Genomic DNA, 24,735 nt, shown 5'->3' with positions numbered 1-24,735 from the left:
TCTCCCTTCTTGCAGATGGATTAAAAGGAACAATTTGAGTTTTGCCTTACAATAAGTACGAACTGGATTACATGAAATAGCAAGAAAAGCAATTGTATTTCGGGCAAGAAAGGTCACTTTGTATTTATTAAAAGTTAGTAGCTTGGTTTGATGAGTCCTGTGGTTAAAGAACATAGTTCCCTTGGCTAAGGCATACAACAATGATATATATATATATATGTTTGTGTGTGTTTGTGTGTGTGTGTGTGTGTGTGTGTGTGTGTGTGTGTCTGTGTGTAGAAAGACAGCAGACTGCAATTAACTTTTTCTACTGGAGCCAACTCTGTTACATCAGGGTTAGATAGAATTTTTTTTACTTCTTCTCTTGACCAAAATGTCTCCTCCCTCCACGTTTTCCAGACCCTGTTCCCCATCTTCCCTCTCTCACAGATTCACTCCTCACTCCCTTTTCTTCAGAAAGCCACAGGTCTCCCAAAAGTGTCAACAGTATAACCAATGAAAAGACTAAGCATGTACCCTCATACCAAGGATAGATGAAGCAATGTAGGAGGAAAGAGGTCTCAAAAACAGGCAGAGTCAGAGACAACACTCACTGTTAGTAGTCCCACAAAAACACCAAACTACACAATTATGACATATATGCAGAGGATGTAGCTGGGACCTATACAAACTTCCTATTTGTCAGCTTAGCCTCTGTGAGCCCCTATAAAGTCTGTTGAGTTGATTCTATTGGCTGTGTTCTTGTGATGACTTGACCTCTCTGGCTACACCCCTTTTCTCTTCTTCCATGGAGTTTCCCCATGTCTGCCTAATGTTTGGTTGTGCATCTCTGTATCTGCTTCTATCAGTCTACAAGTATAGCATAATATTATTAAGAATCATTTCATTGTCATTCGTGTTGCTTGTGCCAGTCGTATTTGGTTCTACCCTTAGGCTTCTGTGCTAACTAGCCTCTGGATCCTGGATATCCAGGAAATGTCAGGCATGGGCTCCCTCTAGTGGCCTGGTCCTCAAGCTGGACGCTTCCACAAGTTCTAACCAGTTACCCAAGCTCTTCTTACATGCAATTAAAATTATAAGTTAAAAGTTTGGGGGCTGAGGTGATGTCCACGTCTCACCACTAGAAGCCATGTCTGGTTAACAGAGGATGGCTGATTCAAGCTCCGTCTTATCCATGGCTAGGAGTATTCATTAGGGTCACCCTTGTCAGTTCTAGGAAGTTTCCATTGCATTGGGTTGTCACACCACCCCCAAAATACACTCCCCTCAATTTCTGTCATTTCTCCCAGAACTCTTTTCCTTCATCCCTCCTCCCAACTTGATCCCTCCTGTTCCGATTCCTAGTCTTCCTGAGATATCTATTCTCTTTCTCCTTAACCGGGAATATGCCTAGAAGTGGTGCCGCTGGGTCTTGAGATTTGATTCCAAATTTTCGGGGGGAAATTTCTCTTGTTGAGGAACCTTAAAATGTTTATTTGTAAACTAAAATATTATATTTTAAAATTATAAATATTTGTAGTAACATTTATTATCTCTCTTGTCTCTCTCACTCTATGCTGTCTGCCCATATGTGGGGTGTCTGAGTGTTGGTTTATCTCTGTGTGCATGTATGTGTCTGTGTGTGGGTATGTGTGTGTCTCTCTGTTTATGAATTTGACTTTGTGTGTGTGTGTGTGTGTGTGTGTGTGTGTGTGTGTGTGTGCGCGCGCGCGCGTGCGTGCGTGCGTGTGTGTCTTTGTGTGTTTCAATAAAGCATTCTTTCCCATGTGGCCCTTGTTTTGCTAGTTTTCAGTATGTAACACAGGCTGATTGAACTTTCAGCATCCTTCCTGCCTCAGCCTCCTAAGTGTTGAAATTATCTTGTATTTTTAAAGCTACTATTAATTTTCCTGCTACTATTTACTGAGTAATTCTGCTTACCATTCCTATTTAAAGTTATATGTATAATATAAACTTGCATATGCAATTGGGAAATATGAATTATATACTTCTTTAACATTCTGATGTCCTTAAATTTCTAGGTGTAGTAGTACTGTCACTCTAAATGGCAATAAATTACTTTAATGAGAAAACTTCATGTAAAACAGCAAAATATTATGCTTGTCTTTTATTTCTCAAAATTATTCTATAATACTGTCATTTTACCCAGTGTAATCAAAGTAATGGTTTTTTGTTTGATTGATTTTCCAAACAATGTCTTGTATACCAGCCAAGTTTCTATCCATCTGTCTTCTTACCTCTAGTTCCCAAGTCCTGAGAGTACAATCATGTCCCACTCTGCCTGACCTCTATAATTTTTATTCTGAAACAATTCAAATTAAAATCTTGTCTTCTCCTTTTGCGGGATAGTATAACTGTGCACTTCACATACTGAAGGATCACCTGCGAGATGGGTATAAGATGGAGAATGGAAGTTGAGTACCAGCAGGTGTTCTTCATTTTGTGCTTCTTGAAAAAAGATAGAGGAGGTAAGTATGATCTCCATCTCTCACTACTGTTACATCTCCATTAATAGGAATTGTCATCTGGAACTGCATTTTATCATAGCAACAGGATAACTCAATGAGACTCAAAGTTAAAATTATCTCATTTGTTTTTTGTTGTTGTTTTGTCTGTGACTTTATTACATGAATTAAATCATGATCGATTACTGTTCACTGTAAATGTCAACATGTTATCCATTATTTATTTTCTCTTTGACAGAGTAGGAGACTTTGAGTGAAATTTTGTGGGGAATCATTTCTGTTCTTAAAGATCCAATCCACATAAAATACTTTAGATTTAACCTCTCTGCACCTGTATGGCAGTTGTGTAGCTTCGTCTTCATACGAGATTCCTAACATTGGGGGCAGGCACTATCTCTGACTCTTTTGCCTGATTTCAAGTTTCTTTTTCTCCTACTGGTTGTCTTTCCCAGCCTAAATACAAGAGAAAATGGCTAGTTTGATTAAAGTTGACATGGCATGTTTAGATGATATCCATATCCTGTTCTGAGGAGAAATGGAGGAGGAATGGATTGAGGGGAGTGGGAAGGAGGAACTAGAAAGAGTGAAGGCAACAGAAACAGCTGTTTGGATGTTATATGTGAGAGGATAATAAATATTAAATTAAAAAAAGCAATAATCATTAAAAAAAGAACTTAGGCAAATTATTCTTATTTCATAGAGATAGATCCCTTATATATGTGTGTATATACATATCTATCTATCTATCTATCTATATATATAGATATATATATATGAAATTGATTTTAGCATGTTCAATATTGTTGGGTGTAATGTTTCCTCCTGGCAAATGTTAACATGTTGTTTAAATTGAAAGAAAGCTTTTGAATTTGTAATATTTGATTCCTAATTGAATCCAACATCCAAAGTTACTATTTGTGGGTTTCAAAACAAATATCTGATCCACCCAATTCTCTCCACAAAATGGAAATAGTTATGGCACACAAAGAGGACCTTTAGAGAGTTTAGGATAAACATTCAAATAGCATTTAAACAAATTATGTAGTTCTATACACATATTTTTAAACTGTACCCTTTACTTGTGTTGCATTTCCCCTTTTGTTCAGCACAGTGTTACCTTATTCAACTTAATTAAGGTAATGGCTAACCTCTCCTTCATCCATAACTCTAGCATATTTTCACTTACACATTAGCAGCATCTGATATCATGCCGTGGAAAGAAGCAAGGGGGAAAAGCTATCCCTACGCATGGGTTGAACAGGCTGGTGCCCACCAAGCATATGGGAAGGAAATGATCCCGTGCTGACATGAAGGGATCAAAAGCACAGTGGATGGCCTTTTCCCAGATGACTTTCCAGATGTTTAAGGTTTATGAAACAGCTGTTTCAGTGCACACACAGCAAGCATCCTACTCTACCCTCTTCTGATTATGAATGCTTTGTACTATCCCCAGTTGTTTTTTCCCCTCACTTATTGCCCTATAGATTAAGTATGACAATTAGCAATGCTCCATAGCTGCAGAAAGAGGAAAAAATCTCTGAACCTAAACAAAATGTGCTTCACAATATTGAAACATAGGGTGAAAATTATGGGATTTATGAATGGTGGTACCAAAATAGTCCCTTGACACTGTGGAAACATCATTCTCATGTTATATACAAGGAATCTAATGGTATATTTTGTTATATTGCACATGGTATCCATTCAAATACCGATAAGTGTGTGATGAAATAAAGGAGAAATTATAGACTTACTTTATGTATTCTGTATATGTGTCTCTAGCTATTGTTTATATTTACACATTCATTTCAAAAGCAGAAAATTTGGTAATCTGTAAAAGAATAGTTGTGCAGTTTATAATATTTGGTTGTTTCTTTTATGAATTCATTGTTTCAAATTCAAGGTTTATCATATTTTTAAAAGTAGATCTGGTTGTGATTAAGATCAGTCAAAATGTGTTAGATCTACTCTTTCAAACTTAAAGTTATTGTAGTAAACATTGATTCATTTACTTGTTCAATAATTCATTCAATTTTATGAAAACCTTTAAAAACTATCCATATTTGTTCTTGTCTATACTGGGCACTGAAGATATAGACAAAGAAATAGTTGATGAAACACTTAGAAGTAGTGGTTCAGAAAATTAGAAAATTAGTTGTAAAACTAACTTGTCTATGTTTGAATTTTGTATTTAATACCATCTAACGAGAGGCCTCTGTAAGTTCATTAACTACTGTGTCTTAGTTAGGATTTTATTGCTGTGAAGAGACAATATTACTATGGCAACTCTTGTAAAGGAAAACATTTAATTGAGGCTGGCTTACAATTTCAGTGGCTTACTCTATTATCATCATGGTAGGAAGCCTGGTGGCATACACTCAGACATGGTGTTGGAGAAGGAGCAGAGTGTTCTAAATCTGGATCTACAGGCAACAAAAGTGAATTGACCAACACATTGAAAACAAGGCCATGCCTACTCAAACAAGGCCACACCTCCTAATGTTGTCGCTCCTGATGAACCTAGTGGCACTGTTCTTTTTCCAAATCACAACTCTCTACAACTCATACCTTTGTCAGTTATAAAATGATTTCAGTAACATAGGAGGAGTATTCATCCTATGAGTTAGGAGAATTAAACAAGTTAAGCAGGGCCAGTTTTAACATGATATTTAATGGTTACTGACTGAATAAATGAGTGCACATGGTAAGTGCCAAAAAATCTTCTTTGCTTAATAACAGATGTAGAAATTCTACCACTACTCAGAAATTTAAAAAAAAAGAAAGAAAGAAAAAGCCTCAGAAAAGTAGGTACTCTGTTTCCCATTCAGTGACAAAATAATGGGTAGGAGATATGACCACTTTTTGTTTAACTATTCATTCTTGAGTTATATTTTATGAATTTCTCACAGCCATTTCTTCAGTCATTTCAGAGAATCATAGTGAATACTACTGGTTGAACAATACCAATAATTACTGTAAGAAACATATATCAAAGAGCTTAAATTTGTCTTCCAAACAGGCATTATAAAGGGAACCTCTTGGTATGTCTACCAAAGTACAAGATTCTTAATATTCTTTGCCTAAATCTATTTCCCATGATAAACCTCAAGGTATGGAAAATTATCTTCACAAAGAACATAAGGAAGAAATTGTTCATCCACTAAAAATGTCTGGGTGACTTTTCAAGCCCAGAGCTCATCTGTAATGACATAATGTAATGTGTAGGTATTTACCATAGAATGGTGTCAATTCATGAAACAAGAGTAAGCCTTGGAAATATTATACTACCATTCTAACTATGGCTGTTAACATATAGAACAAAATCCATTACCTACATTGAAGGGTTCTGTTTTTTTTTTTATATTTTTTATAATACGGAATTAAGACTCAATCCAGATGTGATGCTTGTGAATTATAAAAATGATCGTCATGGCAACTTACCTCTAAGGTGCAATAGTGACACTCATGTTTTTGTGGTAATCAACAACTCTCTAATTAGACTCATAACCTGCCAATAAGGTAGAAGTCATAGATATTGCTAGAAATGAAGCCAAATATCCATAGCTAGAAAGGATGTAGAGCTTAGAAACGAACGTATTAAATCACATTACTAGACAACTATAGTTTCTGTATCTTAAAACTTACAAGCACAAGTAAGTGTAGCTCTGTAGCATCAAAGGAACTTCTCTTTACAGCAACTGAAGACCATTAGAGACAACCACAACAGATGTTAATGCAGAGATCACTGAATTGTGTTAATTCCATCCCCAACAATTATCTATAACCCTAAACTGGCTCTAAAATCTCAAGGTACATTTTTCAGGAGGAGTACACATACTCTAAGAGTGACTGGATTAGAGAAACTACTGTGAAATTGTGGTGTTTAAAGTGACAAAGAAGCTACATCGATAATACTTCAATGATAACTGTTAAAATAAAATCAGACTGTTATCAGCATCAATAGATATGCTTCTATGGATGTAAAATATCACTGGATTTTACTCCTAGACAAAATCTATAAGCAACTAATGACTGCTCAGAGACAGAACATTATCCTCTTCCAGATATAAGCACAATAGTTGGTTATGCATCATAAAGTGGCCATATACCACACAATACACTGAATCTGTTTACTATGCTTTTTGTGTATATGATTGTACATATATGATATTAACAAAAGGCTGTCATTTTGAAAGAGAAAGAGGAGGTGCATGATAGGTTGGAAGAAGGGGTTCATGTGATGTGTTATATTGACGATAGGTAAGGAAAAGTGATATGATTAAATTTTAATTAAAAAGTAAAATGCCAAAAAAATTGAAAATAGGTTATCTGATTGAGACAATTAAACATATAGCATACTTTTTAATAACTTTAATAAAAAACACTAAAATATGTATCTTATATTTCTACTGAGTAGCAGGCTAGAAGATTACACAATTTCCTTGTAAAATAAGATCTAAAATTAAGTAATACCATCTAAATTTCCATCAATTATTTTCTCAAACTATAACCATGCCCTGTCATATGCAGTGGATCCTTTACATATTGAGCCTTCTTTGTTTTCTTTACCTTTCAAACTTGAATATTTATTTTGCCTTACAGCTTTTAAATATATGTACTTAATTGTAATGGAACTTTAATGAATAGGGCAAAATGATCATCTTATTTTACAAAGGAAATTGTCTAAACTGTTTCCATAAGTACATATATTCTAGAAATGTGCTTTATTCCAAAGTCAAACTAGTTCAATTTGATAGGATAGTGGAAAACAATGAAAGACCATAATATTAAAGGGTCCAAAGCTTCCTTCAAAGACTGTTTTTGTAGTTTGACTCAGACAATGTGTAAGATAAACACTAAACCTTGAGCTTTCAGTGGTAATATAGGCTATTAGTTTTAAGGTTTAATTTTATCGTTATTTAGATTTTAAATAATCAGATCATGGAACCTGACATGACTTCTTTAACTTAATGTATAATCATTGCTCTTTGTAGAAGGTAGTCAATTTCAATATTTTCTCACTATAAATTTACTGTTATCAGGGAGAGAAGTGAGTAAACCATTTAAGAGATATGATTTCCTTTGTAGAAACAAAAGATATAGGCAACTTCATGCTACGTCCAGATGGCATGAAGATATCTATGCTTTTGAAATGAATGCACCAATCTGACATGCACTGAATTCTTTATCCTTTGACTGGCTACCTGGTGCTTTACAAGGTCTAAAAGCCTCAAAGCTTTGGCTTGAATGGTGCCCAAACATAAAGCAGAAAGCAGTGAGTTTGATCTAAAATCCATAAAATCAAAAGTTTGACTGACCACAAACCCTACATTTTACCATCTAACTGTGAATTGCGGTTGGAAATAAAGTATTGCTTTTATTCCTTTCATCCAACATTTTGAAGGACATTTGAGGACCTGATTTCTGGTTTTGAGAACGTAAGTGTGGATGTTAACAAGTAAAGAAAAATTCAATCACACAGTTGCATATGTTTCTTCAAAGGCATGCCTTTGGTCCCCAATGCTCCTGTTGAACTTTTTGATTAAATGGTTATGCCTAGATTATACGGCCCAGAGAGGAGAATTCTTTCCAGTATAGGGTTTTAACCAATATGGCTTTAGCAAAATTACCCTATTTTCTGACAATTATATAGCATAAATCTAAAGTATAGACTATGGCCATGATTCATTGAATTCACAAGCTGCAAACATATTTGAAATAAGCATGTCTGAGATGTAGAGAAAGAGCAGGCACTCATGCCAAGTTTTTCTTACAAGACAGTGAATCATTTTGCAAATGAGGATGGAAAAAGGATTCCATTGTATAAACAATAGTAATTTCACACTTATGGCTGGCACAAGAAGCCTGTGCTCACTTTGGTAAAACCGATTCACTCCAGTAGTGTCTTAGTTGATGTAACTTTGAAAAAAAAACACCAGTGGAAGTATCTCCATTAATCTCTCATCTATTAACTAAGATGGTGATATATATTCAAATACCAACAGAGATGTTTAATTCAGCTTCTGTTTGTCTAGATTCTCTTTGTTAAAACATACCAAATTTTCAAAATTTTATTAAAAGTAGAACTGGTAGAAAAAAAACAATTTGTAAAGAAAGCAAATTTCGCTAGGGCAGGGAGATTGAACAAGATACCATAGAAATTAAGGAATACTTTTGTAGTCTTAGAAGAGTCATTGGCCTGAATCATTTATCTGTTATCTGTGCAGTGTTCTATAGCTGCCAGTTCTCTGACGTGATATCATTGGCATAAATATTAAAATTAGATAACATTGAATCTCAGTAAAAAGAATTAGTGCCTTATATTTTACTGAAACTTCCTCCAGATTGCAATGGATATTAGAAAATCTCTTTTTTTTTCTATTTTGCTTTAATATTTGCATTGAATTCCTTGTACTGTGAATTAGTGCTGGGTATTTGATATAAAATTTCAGGTGACATTCATTTTAACATTTCATGATCTGTGTCATGTCACCTATTCTCTTTATTAATTAGATCTGTTAACACTTCGGCCACCCATGGTGATGAGCAGAGTTATTTTAGGAAGAGGTCAAAAAGATGGAAAGTAGAGAAGTTTAGTATAAGATTAAAACTGCATTCATAATTGTGATGTGTGTGTGTGTGTGTGTGTGTGTGTTTGTGTGTGTGTGTGTGTGTGTGTGTTGGTTTATAGTTAGGTATAAACCTATACTCCTCAAGGCACAATATTCATAAAAATGGAATGGCTCAATTTATTCTTAAAGATAAGCAGGTATTTTATAGCTTAACTGTTTTCACTTAGATTTCCACTTCATTCTGTCCAAGAATTTCTCTTGTAACCATGAAGTAACTTGTAACTTATGTAGACTATACTATTGTAATTTCATTATTTCACACTGTAGCAAATTAGTATGGCATTACCATGAGTCTGTAGGGTGCCAAAACCACATGTTACATTCCATCATATCTTAAACAATAGCAAAAGGCATTATAAAATATTTTGAAGAGATAAAAGATGAGTTCAAGTTAAAATGATTTAGTAGCTTACATGAAATCCTTAGATGCACTGATTCATTAGTAATTTCCCAGTGCTTGCTATGGGCAAGATACTCTTTACCTCATTGCAATGTAAAAATGAGAATTCTCATTTTTCATATTTAAAAAAGAACACTGTGCCTCAAAGACAAATTTTCCTTTGAGGATACACCAAAAGTAAGTAAAAGTGAAAATCTCCCAATTATATCTGTCTTGGGTATTCAAAAATTTTAATCTATCATATCACCCATGCCCTCTTTGGCATATCTAATTGTCCACTTTAAAGATATATATATATATATATTCAATGGATATATTTATGTGTATTCAGGTATTCATGGGGCTAGAGGCATTGGATCACCCTGGAGCTGGAGTTATGCAAAAATGTGAGGTACCAATATGGGTGCTAGAAACCAACCTCTAAAATACCTGTGTGGATTTGTTTGTTTGTTTGTTGGAAGTTGAGTATATTTAAGTAATATCATTACTGAGCAAACCATATAATTTAAACTTATGTAAATTTACTTCTATCTTTGACTTTTATTTTAAAAGAAATGACAAGGATTTCTGTAAGAGAATATTAAAATCTCTTTAAAAGTATATGAAAATTTCATACCATCTTTTAAAAGGTTTGACAGGTGCACCCTTTGTTGACTAAATTGTTCTGAATAAAGAGTACACGAAATTAATGCCAAGTGTTCATTTCATTCCACACTGCACACTAGATATTTTAAAGAAGCATTTGCCTCCTAGATGTCTAGCAATTTTACTAGAATAGATGGATTTTTCTGAAATATAAAATTACTTAGGTAATGAAAATACACTGGCCTCTTCTTTCTAATATTGTACTGGCTCAGGTATCATAACTAGTTCAAATTACTTTTTATTATTAATTTACCATTGAAATTAATTTCAAAATATAAACATGTTGTGATCATTTATTGCTTCTTCCCTAAGTCCCTCCAGATCCTCTCCCCTTCCCTATCTTCTCAACTTTAAGTCCTTTTCAAATAACAAAAGTAAATAAAACAAACACACAAAAAAATACCACTATGAAAAATGTCTTCAAATCAAGAAAGCAATATAAAATATCATCCAATACGAACAAACAAACTGTAACTCAGTAAAAGCTGAGTTACACACACACACACACACACACACACACACACACACACACACACACACACACACACGCACAAGACAGAGTTCATTATTTGTTGGGAAATTACTTCAGAACATGAGGCCTGTCCTTTAGTGGTTGACAAATTGACTTTTACTTAATTGGATAAACTTGATTTTTCCTCTCCTAGTAGTTATAAATGATAGCTCAGTTGTTAACTTGTATCCCAGTGACTAAATTTTCATTCATTGACATTAGTTTATTTAGTAAACCAACTTTAATTAGACTAAGTACATTATAGTTATGTAAAACATTGTTGGGAATGACAAATCAATAGAAGGAAAAAGAGTACAAGAGAAGGCACAAGAATCAGAGATCTACTGATTCAGGAGACACATAAAAAACACTTAATCATGAGGCTGTAGTATAGGCACAGAAAACACAGTATAGAAACGTGCAGGCTCTGTACATACTGCCTCACTCTGTGAGATAAACTAAGCTTTGATAATGTTTTAGAGAGGGCTTTCCTTTCTTGGTGCTATCCATCTTCTGCTCTTTCTTTTTCCTCCATTTCCAAAGTGTTCCATATTCTCCAGTTTATGGGATTTGATAGAGATATTCAATTTAGGATCCAGTAGTCCAATGTCTCTCACTTTCTGGGTAATGTCTGACTGTGCCTCTGAATTTATTCACACTGTCTGCTGGAGGAATCTTCTGTGATGATGACTGAATAAGGTACTAGATCTAAGAATGACAGGCTGTCATTAGGAGTCACTTTACGTTGTTTTTAGATTAATAATGTTTGGTTTTACCATAAGTTCCTGGGTTATATAGTATCAGTTTTGTTTTGTTTTGCTTTTATTTTGGATATAGATTGTATGTCATGGAGTGGACCTTGAATTCAGTCAGGTATTGGTTAGTTATACTAACAAGCATTGTACAACAATTGTCCTAGAATATCTTATAGGTAGTATACCATTGTAGGTAGATAAAGTGTTTGTGAGTAGCTTGTGTTTCCATTTCCTTTCATAATGTTCAGAGTGCCTTCCTATAACCCAACACCCCCCCCCAAAAAAAAAACCTACAAGGTACGAGTTAAGGTTCTTTATAGACACTGACTTGAAATGTCCATGTCAATGTGTTCTGTAGGTATTCAGCAATGGGCCTTGCTGTCAGTTTGTGGAGAGATTCCCATTATACTGCCAACAGTCTGGGTTGTGTGCAGGTTCCCATAGGGCCATTTTGGTCAAAATATCAACTAAATGTAGCCCGATCGAATATGGTAAACTTCATTTGTTAGTAATAGATATGCAAATGGCGTTCTGTCTCCCTCGTTTTTTGGCAATTTCATTGAGCTCACCTTCATATATACATATATTATAGAAAGATTCTACTGTATCATATTTCCATACTACTCCCAAAAATTCCCCTTAATTTTAGTCATATCTTCCTATAGATCTTTCAACTCTATCTTCCATCTCCCTCCCAAATTGATCTTCCATTTCCTGACATTTTTTATCCATATCTATCTATTCTAATTTCCTTTCTTAATCAGATCGACTTGTTCGCTTTAGTCACAGTACTATATACTTCTACTTGGAAGTCTTATACATTGTAAATTAGTAATCATTGACTTAGCAGCTGATTTCCATATATGCACAATATCATACCATATCTGTCTTTTTGGGTCTTAAATACCTACTCAGGAATATTTTTCCCTAGTTCTTCTCACTTTCCTATAAATTTCATGAGGTCATTTTTTAATGACTGAGTAATATTTCAATGTAAATATATATTACATTTTCTTCATCCATTCTTCTATTGAAGAACATTAGGTTTCAGGTTCAGGCTATTAGAAATATAACAGCAATGAACATGAATAAGCAAGTGTCTCTATTGTAGAATAAAGGACATTTTTTACTATGCTACAGCTAGATCTTGAGGTCGGTAGATTCCCATTTACCTGCAGAACTACCACATTAATTTCCTTAGTGGTTCAAATTTTCACCCACGTCAGCAATGGACAAGTGTACCTCTTATTCCACATCCTCCCCACTATGAGCTCTCAACTGCGTTTTTTGACCATAGTCATTCAAATACAATTAAATTTCAAAGTATTTTTGATTTTTCATTTCACTGATGGCTAAGAATCTTAAATTTTCTTTACATATTTCACAGCTTTTAGATTTTCCTCTACTAAGAATTCTTTGCTTAGATTTCTATTCAGTCTTAATTTGGTTACTTGAGTTTATTTTGATATGTAGTTTCCTGAGGTCGTTATATATTTGGGATATTAGCCCCATATTGGTTGTAGAAATGCTAAAAATATTTTCCCATTCTAAAGGATACCACTTTGTCCAAATGAAAGCATTTTTGCCTTGCATAAGCTTCTAGTTTTCATGAGGTTTCATTTATTAATTGTTGATTTTGACACACTCTCACTTCTTAGCATTATGTTCATTATATCCTATAAGTTTGGGTATGTTGTGCCTCCATTTTGACTGAATTCTAAGAAATCTTTTATTTCCTTATTTGTTTACTGACCCAGTGAACATGTAGAGAAGTGTTCAGTTTCTATGAGTTTTACAGACTTCCTCTTGTTTCTGCTGTTGAATTCCTGATTTAATTCTTGGTTGTCTAATAAAATACAAGGTGTTATTTCCATATTCTTGTAACAGTTGAGGCTTGACTTATGACTGACTATATGGTCAATTTTGTAGAAGGTTTCCTGAGGTATTGAGAAGAAAGTATACTCTTTTGTGTTGTGGTGGAATGTTCTTTTGCTATATGTTAACTCGATTTAATTTATAATCTCTGTTAATTTCATCATTTCTCTATTTCTATCGAGATGACCCATCTCTTGGTGAGAGAGTGGTGTTGCTGTTTCCTTTTATTAATGTGTGGGGTTGAATATATGGATAATCTTAAATAATGTTTATTTTACCAATTTTCCTCTCCTTGTGTTTGGTGGGCACATCTATTAAGAATTGATATGTCATCTTGTTGTATTTTTCCTTTGATGAGTATGAAGTATCCTTGCCCACCTCTTTTGATTGATTTTAGTCAAAAGTCTATTTTACTAGATTCTAGGATGTCTACCCCAGCTTACGTACTCTTGAGTAAGTTTGCTTGGAAAGTTTTTGGTTCATAAAGTCTTTACCTATGCCAATAAGTTCAACACTGTTCCTTGAATTCTCTTCTACCAGGTTCAGTGTTTCTGATTATATGTTAGTATATTTGATCCATTTGGAGTTGAGTCTTGTGCAGTGGGATACATTCATATCTATTTATATTCTTTTATAAGCAGTCATCTAGTTTGACCAGCATTATTGGTTGAAGATAATGCCCTCTTTTACAGTGTGTATTTCTGCCCTCAGTACAAAAACCATGTGCCCATAAATATATATATTTATGTCTGGATTGTCACTTCAATTCCATTGGTAAATGAGTATTTTCCTGTGTCAATACTATTCTGCATCACTACTATAGCTTTTTAGTACAACTTGAAATCAGGAATGATAATGACTCTGGCAGTTGTTGTATTATTCAGGATTATTTGAACTATTATGGTTGTCTGTGGTGAGTGTTTCCATAAGAAGCTTCCAATATCTTTTTAAGATCCAGGAAAAAGTTTGACTAGGCTTAATTTGAATGTGTAGACTGTAAGATGGACATTTTTACTATGTCCCTCCTACACATCTTTCCATCTTCTCAGGTCTTCAAATCATTTCTTCAAAGATGAAGTGTTGAGCATACAAGTATTTTACTTGCTTTGTTAAAGATATTTTGAGATCTTTATAGTGTATAATTTGAGGCTACTATGAAAGCAGTGTTTCCTCTATTTCTTTCTGAGACCATTGGTAGCCATATATATGAGACCTATTGATATTTGTGAATTTATATACAGCTTTTTGCACATATACTAGACACCACACACACACACACACACACACAGAGAGAGAGAGAGAGAGAGAGAGAGAGAGAGAGAGAGAGAGAGAGAGAGAGAGAGAGAGTTTCTTTCCAAGGCTATGCCAGGCTAAATTTTATATTTTCTACTGTCCATTGGCCATGTTATGGTACTTAACTCTCCAAAATGATAGGATAACCATTGCATTTGGACTACTCCTTCATCAGTAATCTTTCCCTGGCTTTTTTTAGGTAGTTTGACCATAAACATGATTCAAAGACTTAACTTTTCTTCATGACCGCTTCAACCATAAGGTTTACACTCTTACCCTTTCTCTTCCATCATTATTCTTTCCTGGCTTCTGGTAACAAGCTTCAGCTACTTTTCATAACCTCTTAATACCTTTCAAACCAGTACTATCTGGGAAACTCTTAAACTCTCAAGTTCAGTTGCATGCATGAATTTGTTATAGACTGAACCCCTATATAACAATCATCAATCCATAGAATGACCCACAGTCGTTTCTGGTAAAAGCATATTTCAACAGTGATGCCTTTTCTATGATGACTCTAGATTGTAATTAGTTTGTGTGAAACAAGTCATCGTATAAATAAATACGCAAGAAATAAATTTTGCCAATTTAAGCAACAGCTGGTACAAAAGCAAAGGTATATGTGATGCCCTTACAAAGACTCTAGTGAATTTATGAGTGGAGAATGACTCAATAATATCTAAGACCAGTGACATCTCTGTCTGCCAAATAGAGTTATCAAAATATTAAGGGCTTAACTTTAGTATTCAGTTGACACTGTTATTGATTATTCAGCATTTTGTCTCACGATTCTGTGTGATAATGATCAGAAAGAATTGTCTAAATTGCTTTTATTCACAGGTAATTAAATCACACCACCTCACTTTGAGCTATACGAGGATATTACAGTATTTATCTTGTCTAATAAGGCAGAAAAACAGCAGTAATAGGCTTTCACTATGTTCATTTTTTATCACACAGATTAGTTGTAGAAGCAGAATAGAAAGAATAATATTTAAAGGTATAATAGCCAACATGAAATAACTTTGTAAAATATAACATCGTGAGCCTTTTTCCTACACAAATATACACGTTGTATCATTTCTTACTAAAATGCAAAGGGCATAGTATATTACAAAAAATGTACAGTTGTGATATATAGATGCATGAAATAATTTGTGCTATTGCCACCTTTAAAGATCTCCACTCTTGGTAAAATGCTGTCAATTGATATAACCTGAAACCTCTTGGGAAGAGAATCTTAACGAGGAGTGATCTCTCTCTGTAGGAATATCTTTTGAGGTGCTATTTTGATTGGTAATAAAGATGAAAAGACAGGCACTGAGTGATTTTGGCATTATTTCCTGTGCTGTACCCTAAACTTAACATAAGGAGAAAACATAAATGGCAAATAAATGTTCATGTGTGTCTTCCTCTGTTCTTTACTGTGGATGGGATCATTTACCTTCTTACGAGTAATTATATTGTAATCCAGATGTCTACTTCCTCTCCTAAGCTACTTTCATCAGGATTTTTTATCACAGCAACAGAAAATAAATTACAACATATACTTTATTAATAATAATTTATAATAATAATTTATTATATAATTTATTAATAATAATTTCCTTAATACTGAGAAAGTAGAAGTTTGACAACACTACTGGTTCAGTTAGAAGCACCAAAAGAAATGTTCAACATCTTTAGTCATAAGGGAAATGCAAATCAAAACAACCCTGAGATTCCACCTCAAACCAGTCAGAATGGCTAAGATCAAAAACTCTGGTGACAGCAGATGCTGGCCTAGATGTGGAGAAAGAGGAACACTCCTCCATTGTTGGTGGGATTGCAGGCTGGTACAACCATTCTGGAAATCAGTCTGGATGTTTCTCAGAAAATTGGACATTGCACTACCTGAGTACCCAGCTATACCTCTCTTGGGCATATACCCAAAAGATGCTCCAACAAATAACAAAGACACATGCTCCACTATGTTCTTAGCAGCCATATTTATAATAACCAAAGCTGGAAAGAACCCAGATGCCCTTCAACAGAGGAATGGATACAGAAAATGTGGTACATCTACACAATGGAATACTACTCAGCTATCAAAAACAATGACTTTATGAAAATTCATAGGCAAATGAAGGGAACTGGAAAATATCATCCTGAGTGAGGTAACTCAATCACAGAAAAACACACATGGTATGCACTCATTGATAAGTGAATATTAACCCAAATGATCATATTACCCTAGATGCACAGAACACATGAAACTCAAGATGGATGACCAAAATGTGGATGCTTCACTAATTCTTTAAAAGGGGAACAAGAATACCCTTAGGAGGGTCTAGGGAGGCAAAGTTTAGAACAGAGGCTGAAGGAACACCCATTCAGAGCCTGCCCCACATGTGGCCCATACATATACATCCACCAAACTAGATAAGATGGATGAAGCAAAGAAGTGCAGGCTGACAGGAACTGGATGTAGATCGCTCCTGAGAAACACAGACAGAATATGACAAATACACAGGTGAATGCCAGCAGCAAACCACTGAACTGAAAACGGGACCCCCATTGAAGGAATCAGAGAAAGGACTGAAAGAGTTGAAGGGGCTTGAGACCCCGTATGAACAATAATGCCAACCAACCAGAGCTTCCAGGGACTAAACCACTACTCAAAGACTATACATGGACTAACCCTGGACTCCAGCTGCATAGGTAGCAATGAATAGCCTAGTAAGGGCACTAGTGGAAGGGGAGCCCTTGGTCCTGCCAAGGCTGGACCACCAGTGAACAGGATTGTTGGGGGCAGAGCCGTAATGGGGGGAGAATTGGGAGGGGAACACCCATATAGAAGTGGGTGGAGGAGTTAGGGGGATGTTGGCCCGGAAACCGGGAAAGGGAATAACATTAGAAATGTAAATAACAAATAACCAATTTAATAAAGATGGAAAAAATAATTTGTCAGAGTCTTTGGATTTTTCTCTCTATAGCAATCATATCATCTTCTGTGAATGACTGCTGTGGTATGTTTTAGAGCTTTCAATGGACTTTTTATTTTCTTGATTGCTTTGGTTTAGCTTCTAGATATTTGTTGCTGAAAAGCAGTGCAGATGTGCTCCTTGCCTGTCCTGGATCTTACAAAGATTTTTACTTCTTTCTACTCATTTTCATTTATCTGTTGGCTTACCATAAATGGGCTTTATATCTTGATATATGTCCCCCCCTGTGCCTAATTTGTTCAGAGTTCATGAAGTAAATGTTGCCTAAATCCTTTCTGTATCCATTGAAATGATCCTATGATTTTGTACCTTATTTTGTTAGCACGGCACAGTAATTTATTGATTGGTACATTTTAAAACTCACATACATGGCCAGCTTAAATGCTGCTTGGTTTTAGTGGATATTTTTTAAAGGGAATCTGAATTCAGTCCAGTAGGAATTTTCTGATAATTTCTGCATGCATATTTTCACAGATATCCATCCCTCATCCGCAGTGGTCTCCTCCACTCCTCTGTTACTTATCATGTCTTGTTGGGGTATTTGAGTAATGCTGTCCTTCATGAGTATATTGGGAAGAATTGTCTCCTATTCTAATACTTGAAATAGTGTAAATAGGTGTATTTACACTTTTAATGATTAGTACAACTGATAAGCCAACCTGTTGAAATCTCTCCTTTTTTTTTTCTGCTTTGGGAATGAGAGTTCCTGTTACTGATTAAATTTTATTATTTGTTATTGGTCCACTCAAGGTTTCTACTTTTTCATTAGTCATTCTTAAAATGGAGCATGTGTCCCAGAATTCCCTATTTCTGCCAGACTACCAAATTCATTTAAATAAATTGGCTCATAGTTGTGTTATATCAATGTCTAATTAACAATACCTAACGATCTTTTGTATTTCTGTTAATTATACTGCACATTTTCATTATTATACTAGTCTCCTATTACTATAAAATTGTATATATTGCAGATGTTCTTTGAAGGAAGCATAACTGTTTCGTTCATTTTGTGCATTTTTATTTATTTTGTTATAATTAATAAATTTCTTTCTTTCCTTGTATTAAAAAAAAAAAGTTCAACTGCTTTGATGAACCTGATTGCTGCTTCCTCTGATGATTCTACTATTGTTCTCAAACACAAATGTTTGAGAAAATTGTTCACCAAATTTCAGTAAAAGTGTGATTCCAGATGAACACAGATTCACATTGTTAAACTTAAGAAGATTATCAAATGTGGTAGTACACAATTTCAATTACAGCATCTATGCAAGAGACAGGGTTATTTGAATTTCTAAAGCATTCAGTTTTACCTAGATAGTTTCATCTAGACAATCTTGTTAGATATTGAGATACTATCCTATCCTGAAATTAAAAGTGAAGAAAAATGGAAAAGGAGGAAGAGACAGAACAAGAAGAGAGCCTGGGAGGCTAGGAAGAAGTAGAGATTTTTCCTTAGTATGGAATCATTAGATAGGTTTACAGAGTATCTCCTTCCATTAGGAAAACCTTTTTGTTTGTTGAGCATGTTTTTATTTCTAGCATTATTAAACAATGGAAAACCCAGTATTTAACATTCTAGCTTGTCATTTAACAATACTCAAGATGAGTAGTATAAAGGAAATGATATATATAGTACTCTGATAATGAGAGAAAAATGTATCAAGATGTTAGAAACATGAATGATGAAAATGGAAAACTAAAAGTCAACATATTAAACGTGTTCCTATTAGCTCAGCTTAGAGAAGATGAACAACTGTTATTTCTATGATAGGTATATCTTTGTAGAACATAATTTTTAAACCTTTATATCTAGAAAAATCACTATTGCAGTTTATTATAGAAAATAAGGACATTTAGTTTCAACATTGAGGACTAAATCCTATGACAAACTTACCAACTGGCATTATGAGTTTGTTATATAGTTCATATAAAGATAAGAAATACACCATAGAACACACCATGAACATGGAAATTCAAAATTTAGCAGGCTGGTTAAAATCCTGACTAATACAATGTTAACGTTAATCAAATGGAGTTATTGGCATCTCTACTAATATTGCTTTAAGAAGATAAGTGATTGATTTGTAATTGTAGACAAGTATTTATTCTCAGGAGAAACAATTGAGGTTAATAAAGTACATGTGAATAAAAACATAAGTATAGAATACAGAATAAAATTTAAATATTTTATCTTGAATTCTCCAAGTCAAAATTATATACTAAGGCTTATGGAGATGTGAGCCTACCACAATGACAGTTTACTGTAGAAGAATACTGGATGTCTTTGATTCTCTGCAATGAGTTGTGTTTTTCTTTCCTAAATAATGTAAATTGAAGCTCTAGCATGAAAGTACCCGCTCTGTAGACTCATTTTAAAATAAGACTTAGAGATGTAATCACATAAGATAAAATCATATCAGGCAAGCATAGTTCCCTAATCCCATTTGACAATTATTAAGAAAAAGTTAATACAAAATCACAAGACACTGAGGTGTGCCATCCCATTAGGATAAAGTAAAGGGCAGGGCATCTATATTGGAGACAAAACGGATGAATTTTCAAACAAACCACTAGAGCTTGAAAGCACTGTTATTATTGAGACTTCGGGCTTACAGTCCTTGGATTAGGGTACAGACTTCTGTCGTTTTAACTTCTCAGTTTTTGGTAAAGATTAAACCACCATTTTTTAAACATATGAATGAAACATACAAACCAAACACATTATCCTCTTGTTTCCTCCGATTACTTTCTTCTTGTCTTTTGTCTATATCTTCTGGCACATGATCTAATTTCATTTTTGTATTAAAATATAATTGATGTCTGAGCTTTGTCAGAAGTAATTAAGAGAAGATTTGCCTCATACAAAACAGCTTCAAATTACCCCTCATTAATTGATCTCCATTTCTTCTAACAAATCAGTTTATTTTTCTCAATTCTACAGACATTTCAAAAAATAATTTCATTTTACTTTGAATACTGGGAATACAAGGCTGGATTTTAAACATGCTAGACACACTATCTATCACTGAGCACCATCCCCAGACTAATTAGTTTTCTTTTCACTTTACTTCATTTTGTGAATATGATAGTATTGCCTGTGTACATGTATCCTGTGCATGACTGGTACCACAGAAGTTAGAAGAGGTCGAAAGAGATGTTGATATGCTTGTCTCACTGACTTGCCCAGAGCTACTAGTTTAGTTTGGTTTGTCTCATTTTGAGCTTTCCTCTGAGTATGTAAAGAAACAGAAGAGTCCGGTATCCCTTTCATATTCTCTAAACCCAGTTCAATTAGATTAAAGATAATATTTAATTTTACAATGGAATGCTTTATATATAATCAGGTTGAGAGTGAAAGCTCTAACATCTCTCAGAGATTATATGTCTGTCTGTCTTTCTATTTGTCTGTCAGTCCAAATTCCTCACTTGCCCATCAGGTATTTTATAGCCTGTTCCAGTTCTACTGAACACTTTCTAACACTGTTTCCAATACTTGTGCTCAAAATATCTACTGAAAACAAGCCAAGATTTCATTCTAATTCCATCCATGCTTCATCTTGAATTATAATGGAAATATTTTATCTTATTTTTTAATCGATTTGATGCTTACAGTCTCATTTCCCATAACATTCCTTTCAGAAAGGTCTCAAGTTCCTGCAACATTACCTCAGCTGTGCTCTTTCCCACATTTGCTTAGGCTCCCTAAGTGGGTTGAATAATAGCACCTCCTCTTTCTTATGAAAATTCTTTGAAACAAAAGGTGCACAGTTTTCACTGTTTTATCTCAGGAAAACTACTGTATAGCTAGACCGTAATAGATACCTCAAGTCTTACATGTAAAGAGGGATAAAGAAAACATGGCAAAAGAAACAAGAATGGAATATTGGAATAAACTAAGCTGAATAAAATGAAATAATTATCAAAAATCATTTTTGAGGCACTTGATAATATCTAGAGTCTAGTTCATTAAACTATGGTTTGAAATTTCATGTTGAATCTTGTAACTGTACATGTGTTTGCAGATATTTTGATGATACAAAAGTTTCTCAAAAAGAAGGAAGCAGGAGATTCTTCTTTGAGAAAATTGACATGGTAGATTAGCCAGACTAACTAGAGGGCAAAAAGGGAGAATCCAAAATAACAAAATCAGAAAAGGAAAGGGAGACATAACAACAGAATTTGAGGAAATTCAGAAAATCATTAAATCCTACTATAAAAGCTTATATCCAATAAAAATGGAAAACATGGTTAGAATGGATATTTTTCTAGACAGATACCAGGTCACAAAGTTAAATAAGGATCAGATAAACCATCTAAACAGTCCCATAATTCCTCTATAAGCAGGTATTGTAAGTCTCCCAAACAAAAAGAGCACAGGATCAGAAGCATTTAGTGCAGAATTCTATCAGAGCTTTATAGAAGACCTCATACCATTACTGTTCAAATAACTTCACAAAATAGAAACTGAAGTAGGACCACCTAATTCTATCTATGAAGCCACAATTATGCTTATACCTAAACCATACAAAGACTCAACAAAGAAAGAGACTTCAGGTCAATTTCCCTTATGAATATCCATACAAGAATACTCAATAAAATTCTTGCAAACTGAATCTAAGAACACATTAAAATGACCATCCAACATGAATAAGTAGGCTTCTTCCCAGGGATGAAGGAATAGTTCAATACATGGAAAACCATCAATGTAACCACTACGTAAACAAAATCAAAGAAAAAAACCACATGATCATTTCATTAAATGCTGAGAAAGTATTTGACAATATTCAAAACCTCTTCATGAAAAAAGTACTGGAAATATCAGGAATTCAAGGCCCATATACATATTAAAACATATTGAAAGCAATAATAAACATATTAAAAGCAATATACAGCAAACCAGTAACAAACATCAAACTAAATGGAGAGAAACTTGAAGCAATCCAAGTAAAACCAGGGACAAGACAAAGCTGCCCACTCTCTCCCTACTTATTCAATATAGTACTTGAAGTCCTAGCAAGAGAAGTCAGACAACAAAAGGAGGTCAAATCAGACAAAAAGGAGGAGGGATACAAATTAGAAAGGAAGAAGTAAAAATATCACTATTTGAAGATGATATGATAGTATACTTAAGTGACCACAAAAGTTCCTCCAGAGAACTACAAGCCTGATAAACAACTTCAGCAAAGTGGCTGGGTATAACATTAACTCAAACAAATGAGTATCCTTCTTCTACTCAAAGGATAAACAGGCTGAGAAAGAAAATAGGGAAATGATACCCTTCACAGTAGTCACAAACATCATAAAATACCTCAGAATGACTCGAAACATCATAAAATTCCTCTTGGCATGGAAGATCTGTATGACAAGAACTTCAAGTCTCTGAAGAAAGAAATTGAAAAAGATCTCAGAAGGTGGAAAGACCTCCTATGCTCATGAATTTGCAGGATTAATATTGGAAAAAGGGCCATTTTGCCAAAAAAGGAAACTACAGCTTCAATGAAATCTCCCGTAAAATTCCAACTCAATTCTTAATAGAGTTAGAAAGAGCAATTTGCAAATCCACTTGGAATAACAACAAACCCAGGACAGTGAAAACTACCCTCAACAATAAAAGAACATTTGGGGAATCACCATCCCTGACCTTGAGTAGTATTTCAAAGCAATAGTGATAAAAAACTGTTTGGTATTGGCACAGAGACAGGCAGGTAGATCAACGGAATAGAATTGAAGAGCCAGAAATGAACCCACACACCTATGATCACTTGATCTTTGACAAAGGTGCTAAAGCCATATAGGGGAAAAAAGATAGCATTTTCAATAAATGATGCTGGTTCAACTGGAGGTCAGCATGTATAAGAATACAAATCGACCCATTCTTATTGCCCTGTACAAAGCTGAAGTCCAACTGGATCAAAGACCTCCACATAAAACCAGATACACTGAAGAAAAAGTAGGGATCAGCCTTGAACAAATGGACACTGGGGAAAATTTCCTGCACAAAACACCAATGGCTTAAGCTCTAAGATCGAGAATCAACAAATGGGACATCACAAAACTTCAAAGCTTCTGTAAAGCAAAGGACACTGTCATTAGGACAAAATGGGAAACAACAGATAAATAAAAGATCTTTATCAATCCTACGTCTGATAGAGGGCTAATATCCAAAATAAACAAAGAACTCAAGAAGTTAGACTCCAGAGAGCCAAATAAAAAAGAATTCTTAGCTGAGGAATATTGGAAGTCTGAGAAGTGCCTAAAGAAATGTTTGACTTCTTTAGTCATCAGGAAAATGGAAATCAAAGCAACCCTGAGAGTATACCTCACATCAGTCAGAATGGCTAAGATCAAAAACTCAGGTGACAACAGATGCTGATGAAGATGTGGAGAAAGAGGAACACTCCCCCATTGTTGATGGGATTGCAAGCTGGTACAGCCACTCTGGATATCAGTCTGGAGGTCTCTCAGAAAATTGGACAGTGCACAACCTGAGGACCCAACTATACCACTCCTGGGCATATACTGAAATGATCCTCCAACATAATACAAAGACACTATGTTCATAGCAGCCTTATTGACAATAGCCAGAAGCTGGAAAGAACTGAGATGCCCTTCAACAGAGGAATGAATATAGAAAATGTGGTACATCTACACAATGGAGTACACACAGCTATCAACAACAATGACTTCATGGAATTCATAGGCAGATGAATGGAACTAGAAAATAACATCTCAAGTGAGGTAACCCTATCACAAGAAAACACACATTGTGTGCACTCACTGATAAATGAATATTAGCCCAATAGCTCAAATTACCCAAGATACAATCCACGAAGATCACATGAAGCTCAAGAAGATAGATGATCAAAGAGCAGATGCTTCAGTCCTCCTTAAAGGAGGGAACAAAAATATTCATAGAATTGAATATGGAGACTCAGTTTGGAGCAGAGACTAAAGGAATGGCCATTCAGAGCCTGCCCCACCTGGGGATACTATATATATATATATATATATATATATATATAATATATATATGGCATGGAAAAACCCAGGGGATAATATTTGAAATAAAGAAGAAAGAGGAGGAAGAGGAGGAGGAGGAGGAGGAGGAGGAGGAGGAGGAGGAGGAGGAGGAGGAGACCAGAAATCAATTCTAAATCAGGCAGAGTGTAAATTGC

This window comes from Rattus rattus, chromosome 1 (assembly GCF_011064425.1).
Source record: "Rattus rattus isolate New Zealand chromosome 1, Rrattus_CSIRO_v1, whole genome shotgun sequence".
In the NCBI taxonomy this organism is placed as follows: domain Eukaryota; kingdom Metazoa; phylum Chordata; class Mammalia; order Rodentia; family Muridae; genus Rattus; species Rattus rattus.
This window is presented reverse-complemented; position numbering follows the sequence as displayed.